This window comes from Columba livia, chromosome 4 (genome assembly GCF_036013475.1).
Source record: "Columba livia isolate bColLiv1 breed racing homer chromosome 4, bColLiv1.pat.W.v2, whole genome shotgun sequence".
In the NCBI taxonomy this organism is placed as follows: Eukaryota; Metazoa; Chordata; class Aves; order Columbiformes; family Columbidae; genus Columba; species Columba livia.
The window spans coordinates 44,339,654-44,346,445 of record NC_088605.1 but is presented as its reverse complement, the minus strand read 5'-3'; positions in this window follow the sequence as shown (position 1 = coordinate 44,346,445).

Below are 6,792 nucleotides of genomic sequence, written 5' to 3'. Positions count from 1 at the left end.
AAGGAACTTTTCCTTATAGCAGGAATGGAAAATGTTAGTCAGAAAAATGTCAGTACACTTGGCTTTATTTCAGAAGAAGCAAGAAGAAGCAAGTGTTTCTGAATGCTTTCTGGAGGCATTTCAAAGTCATTTTCCAAATACGCAAAGTAGACTCATGTCTAAATTGTAAGCAGTGTAAGACACATTGGTACAACAGCAGGGCTATTTGATACTATGGAATTCATACATCACAGTTACAAGTGTAACAAGAAAGGGGAGCTTTGAAATCTCGAGGGCTAAGGACCTTTATACTGACTTGTCATTTTAAAAAACTTTGTTTTCAAAAGAACACTCCATAAAAACTGATAAAGAATGTGAAGGCTTCTATGACCAGACAGTCTGGACAATCAAGCTAAACCTCAATCATGCTCTTAAAATGTGTGAAACTTTTTGTCATGTATTTTCCCTCTTACATTGACAACCACCCACGATGACTCAAAGTTGCTTTACCTCAAAGTACAGATTCTGAAAATTTGTGAGGAAAAGTCAACTAGGAGTCCCAATTGTTTTAGCTGCTTGAAAATCAGAATTACCGTTTCTTATCATTTATCCAGCATATACTTTATGACATTTTTTTCTTCTGCAGAAGAATGCACACCGTGGAGTTCCTTTTCCAAGCAACTGATTAAAGCCACGTACTCAGCCTGATACAGTGGGTAAACAGAAGATGAGGAGTGTTAAACACACAGCTTGTTTGTGTACCATTTTGTTACTGCTCTGGGGTCCAAAGAGACATAGCTGTCACAAAAGTATCTGTGCAGGACCTTTGCACAAGGATGAATTTTATTTGTTCCTAAATATAACAGATTTTAAAGGCAGTGAAATGCATGTCACTGATCTGTAACTCAGGGATCTCCCCACTAAAAGCAGACTGCCTATATATTAGGTGCTGATTATGTGTCACATACATAGTCACCCAACCTTGAATTATATTAGATAACCTAAATGCAGAGTTAAGTGTAGTTCATCTGAATTAACCTAGGAAGATAAGGATATAAAAGCTTGGGTCAGATATAGACACCCTCTTTAGAGGTACAGAGCACATGCTATAAGAATATACAAGTAACATCTTTAGAAAGTTACTCTTTCAACAAATACAGCTTTCCAAAGAGAAAGGTTGGTTTTGTTTTGTTTGTTTTCTATATTCTGGTTAGATCAACTGTTTTCATCTCGTGCCTTTTATTAACACAGATTTTCATGCATTTCTGCAACTAATTTTTGAAGGCCCCAAACCGAGATCAATGTGACAATACTTCCTCCCTCTTTAAAGATTCAAGGAACGATCTCCTCTCCCTCTCCTCTCCTCTCCTCTCCTCTCCTCTCCTCTCCTCTCCTCTCCTCTCCTCTCCTCTCCTCTCCTCTCCTCTCCTCTCCTCTCCTCTCCTCTCCTCTCCTCTCCTCTCCTCTCCTCTCCTCTCCTCTCCTCTCCTCTCCTCTCCTCTCCTCTCCTATGGTATTAATGGCTAAAGTCTGTCCATTGTCCTTATAAAGACAAAGTCTGAGCACTTGGCTGCTCTGTACCATCTGAACAGCACTTTGCTGCCTTATCCTTACAACCAAAACATTACAGTGACTCTCTTAATGCGGTAACAGTAAAACCTTTTTCCACTAAGAATGCATCAGAAGCCACTGTTCGGTAACAAGCCAATAGATACCAGTTCCTAGTGGTGGCATGGAGTGATATTATACGCTCAGTGTTAGGCACGCATGACCGTATCTTGTCGATATTAATAGATGTCATGGGGCAAACTGCCTGAACAGTACAATTAAAATTTTCCCATGAGAATAGTTTAAATCATGCTTAAGAAAGATTGATACTGCAGCCACTTGTAACAACTTCAGCTTCATCAGCTTTCCTATTCAAGGTTGTTTTGGGGTGCTCAGCACACATCAGAGATACTTCATGCCTTTCCAGCTCACATTTGTCATAGTCCATTCTTTTTCCCTTTGGTAATTCTGCTTACACATATAACCAGTAGAAACTGTGTCAGAACATTACTCCTATGATATGTCTAGCATGGAAAGGGTAATTTGGAATGGATAGAAATTAAGGTCTAGTAAATGTTGCTTTAATTTACTAGTACTTTAAACAAGTGCAAATACTTTCTAGTGGGGAACTTTCATAAGACACTGCACTAAAATGTGATTTAAATGCAAACTTCTACTGAGCAGTCTCTTGATTTTGGACCTAACCCATACTCAGTGGCTGCTGTAAAGCAATTTTTGTTAATTTGCTGCTGTTTCTTTGGTAGTTTTCAGTCTTGGACTGTCACTAATTTATTTCAGGTATAGATTATCTAATGTTGCATAGCACAGTAGTTGTTCCTGTTGACATACGTGCAAACATAGTTCAAGAACCTACTAGCTACTTACACACAATGCAGAATTTTGACTTTAGGGCTTTTGTTGGTGTTCTTTGATTGCCTGATAATGTCTAGGAAGCAAAAAGAGTCCTTCACCAGAGAACTTTACAACACTGAGATTTAGACTATTAATAGTATCAGACCTCTAGGTACTTACATAGGGCTAACCACAGTTTCATTAGCAGTCGGGAAGGTGGAACACTAGGAAAGAGAACATCGTTATACAAGAAGTTAGTGTTACCAGAGCTGAGTGACATTTTTCAGACAATTTGTGTACTGAAATCTTCTTTTCAAATTGGTCAAGATAATACAGTAATTTAACAAATAGTTATTTAAGTGGGCAAAGGGGATAGGAAAAAAGAGAAGAGGATGTAAGTTTCAGAAATACTTGCAATTCTTATATTGAACTCTTTTTCAACTTTTCATTTTAAAAATGGACCTTTTAATTTTTGCCAAAGTTTTACAAATTAAGAACCCATACAGAGACGTGATCTTTAGATAAAACCACTAACCGACCCTTCTTTCTACCACATACAGTATGAAATACATCCAAGAGTCATTATATTTCCCCTCCCAGGACCACTCTTAGTGCAGTTTTATAGTTTAGATATCTTAGTCCTGAATTTAGGTCTTTATTTGAGGACCTGAACAGGATAGATTTGTAGAGCACAGGGCTAAGATGATAGAGGAATATCAGCATTTTAATATCCAACCTTCTAGCATCCCACTGTGAGGAGGGGTACACTCCCTCTAACACTCAGCAGCTTATCTTTTGTCCAGTATATTTGGTTATGGACAACTGGGTTCAAATTCACACTGCAAATATGAAAAAAAGGCTGGAAGCACAAACCTCTGGTTTCCTGAATCACTAGGCTGCGGTTAACATAAATTTTCAGATACTCTGCAGCAGCTGGTCTATCATAGTTGCTACGGTGGTTTCTGCTGTTCATGCAGAGGACAGAAAACCTCCTCAAAGGCACCTGAGACCTCACCTGTTCAAGTCTTGCCATGTTATTTCTTCATGCCTCACTGTGCCCTTATGCAAACCATGGACAAGTTAAGCTTATCCCTAAAAGAGGGGAAATGTAAGACAGAAGATGAGACTGTGAGGAGTGGGTAAGATAGCTGTAGAGTTTTTCATGGGGAACGGCGATGGAGGGCTTTGTCTACCTCAGATTTTTCACCAAAGTTCCCATGATTATTATCAGCCATGCTATTGTCACAAATGAAACCACAGCAATATTGGCCATTGGTATTTTAACTGTTGTTTTCTCGCTTCCTGTTCATGACAACGGTCAGGACTCTGCAGACATCTAATGGCAAGAATGGAGAATCTGGAGGTTTGAAATACAGTAACTATGGAGTCACATTAGGTTCTTATGCTGTGGGGGTTTTTTAATTTGTTTTTGATTTGGTTTTGTTTTGTTTTCCTGGAAACAGCTCCTGATTTTGTGAAATGAACTGAAAGGACCAGAAACAGCCATAGAAATATTTTAATTTCAGAGTCATGCTGCCCTTGCAAGGGCATGTACAGAGCCATCAGCTAGCGTTCCGGATTCAGACTGAGTTTGTTCATATTAAAGGAGTAAATTTCCAAGAGTGGCTTGTAAAATGATAGGAAATTACAGGAATTACATAACAGATGGATTTATTAATTTGATAGTTTCCATAGCCTCCTCTGTCTCCTGTCTTCACACTGAGTAAACGTATTTTCAACCAAAATGTTATGAAAGTATGTCAGTTCTTTTAACAGAGTTAGCTAATCCTTGAATGTGCCAGCAGATACATTAAAGATCTTGAGGAAAACAAATCCATTTGATTCAGAACACCCATTTATCATATTTTACATTATTTTCAGCCAAGACGTCACTGGCACTGTCTTTAAGCTAACAAGAGGAAAGGAAGGAAGTAATAGAAGACATTTAGCAATTATCACCCTTTTAACAATCCTGGTGAATTAAGACCATAAATTCTGTTCACTCCAAAAATATCATACTGATATGTGCTGTTCAGTTATTAAAAAATTCCAAGTTATATCAGGCACAACTCTTTAAAATGATAATTATATTTCTTAGAATACATAGCAGTACATCTCTAACATCAGCATCACATATGGCTGATGCTTCCCTTTTTCAGCAACTTCAATGAAAGGTGTGCTGAGAAGGAGCAGGTCCCATGTCAGGAATTGCAGAGCATTTCAACATTGCACGGCCCTCCCACTGCAAGCTTCTCTGGCAATGTTTCAGCATAAATCAACAGTATTTATACCAGAATGGAAAATTCAGAAGTAACATGCACTATTAAATGTAAAATGTCAAACAGGAAAAAAGAAAAAAAAATCAACAAATGAAGATCTTCAGAAATGGGGGAAAAAAAAAAACCAAACAAACGTGAAGGTTGTAATTTTTTTCCCTTTAAATGATGCTATAAATGAATGCTAAATTAAATTAGTCATCTCAGTCCATCTCTATGAGAAAAATAACATTCCATTTAAAACACAAGATATTTTGACTGTTTAGCACAATATTTTTAAAAAGTTGACTGACAAATACACGTAGTTTATTGATAGTATAGCACATGTATGTGTCAAATTATCTTTATTTTGTAAAAGCAATTATATCTACCCTAAATAAATCTTCTTTCTTGTTGTTCATTTACAGAAGAGCAGGATTGTACTCAAAGGTGTATTAGTCTAGAGAATTCAATACAATCTGTCCTCAAATACACAAGGCTACCATATTTGACTGCTGGAGTCAGCATAATTTTTGGACAATTTTCTGTTCATTTTGCCACGCAAAGAGATATCTGTGAAGGTAGCCTTAAATTCCCAACATGGAAGAGCTGTTCACACATCAAAAGTCTCTAATAACTTTTCAATCAAACGTACTCACATGAGATCTGATGATAAGGAGAAAAAAAGAGTCACTTCAGGGGAGGGAGGGAAAGAAAAGTGTAGTAGCTTTAACAGTACTAGAAGAAAGAGGTTATAATAACCCTTCAGCATACTCAAGGGAGAACACTTTCTGACAGTCCTGAGTTGTGCTGCTTCACCAAGCTCCTCTTTGTGCCAGAATGAGTGACAATACCTATCGTTTTCCATTTATAATTTTCATACAACAGTTCTGATTTCCCAGTAGATCATTACCGTGAATAATATTTTGGATCCAGAGATACCTTCTTAGAAATTAAAATCACTTGGTTCTCCTACAGAACTGCTGGTTCTTAACCTGCCCAACTGTGAAGCTATCTTTGATCTTGTCTTCACTTCAGTACATGGTCCTGAAGAGTTTAGGGCATTTGTGCTTGTAAACAAACCATTCTTTCTCTAGTTTCTTTTGTCATGACAATTGAATGGATTGTGGATATGAACATAAGTATAACATTAATTTCAAATTTTGGGCTCTAAAACCTGTTCATATCCACAGTCATGTTCCTGACTCAACTCAGTTCAGCACTAAATAATGGCAGTTGAGGACAGATTCCTTACTTATTTTTTACATAAAGTTGTGAAGTGAGGGGTTTTTTTAGTAAACAAACACACAGAAAGAGAAGCCGCTCAGAATAGAAGCTAATATTATTAATTCTGAAGAAATATGGCAAAAGGACAGAAGTGCTCTGAGCAGAATGCAGGTGATTTTATGACACATTGCCTATTGTCCACTGCCGACCTTCATCCTCTGGAATTCCGTCCACTGCGCACAAGGGAGTGCAAAACTCATTTACATCCCAAGGAAAGCACTTCAGGTGGAATCTGATTGTGTTGTTAAGGAACTCAATTGAAAGAGGAGTAATGCTGCTTCCATTACAGCAGAAACTGAGAGATGAAACAGCTTGAGTGTCTCCTATCTCTGGGAAAACAAAGCTACTGTTTTGGGGGCCTTGGGGATATAGATCTCTGACGGACAGACGTGCCTCTGTTGCTATATTGTTTCTGACACCCAACACAGAAAGCACACGTGATCAATGGGCCTGTTTTTTGTATTTCCCACTGGTTAGCTTTCAGTTCAAACACCAAGCCTGTGGTGGCGACAATGTACATTACAAATTTGTGCTTGGTTAAAGCCATACCTAATCCACATGTATAAATTGAATTAAGGCCTTATTTGACCACACCTGTCTACCATACAGGTGATGCAAAAAGGAGGATTGCATCACTCTTCTTGAAATGCAGCTGCTACATGGTGTCATGGAAATACACCTTTAAAACTTGTGATTCATTTTCTTCTTTTAAAATAGTCTCAGTTTTAAGGTCAATAATGAAAAGGATCATCACGAGCCAAACATCTGAAATGTAATACTATTCTTGAAACTATGTTTGCAACTGCTCACAAGGAGAAACTTGCAGAAGTTCACAGGTTCTAAAGGGTTTAAATAGGTTGGGAATATTGGC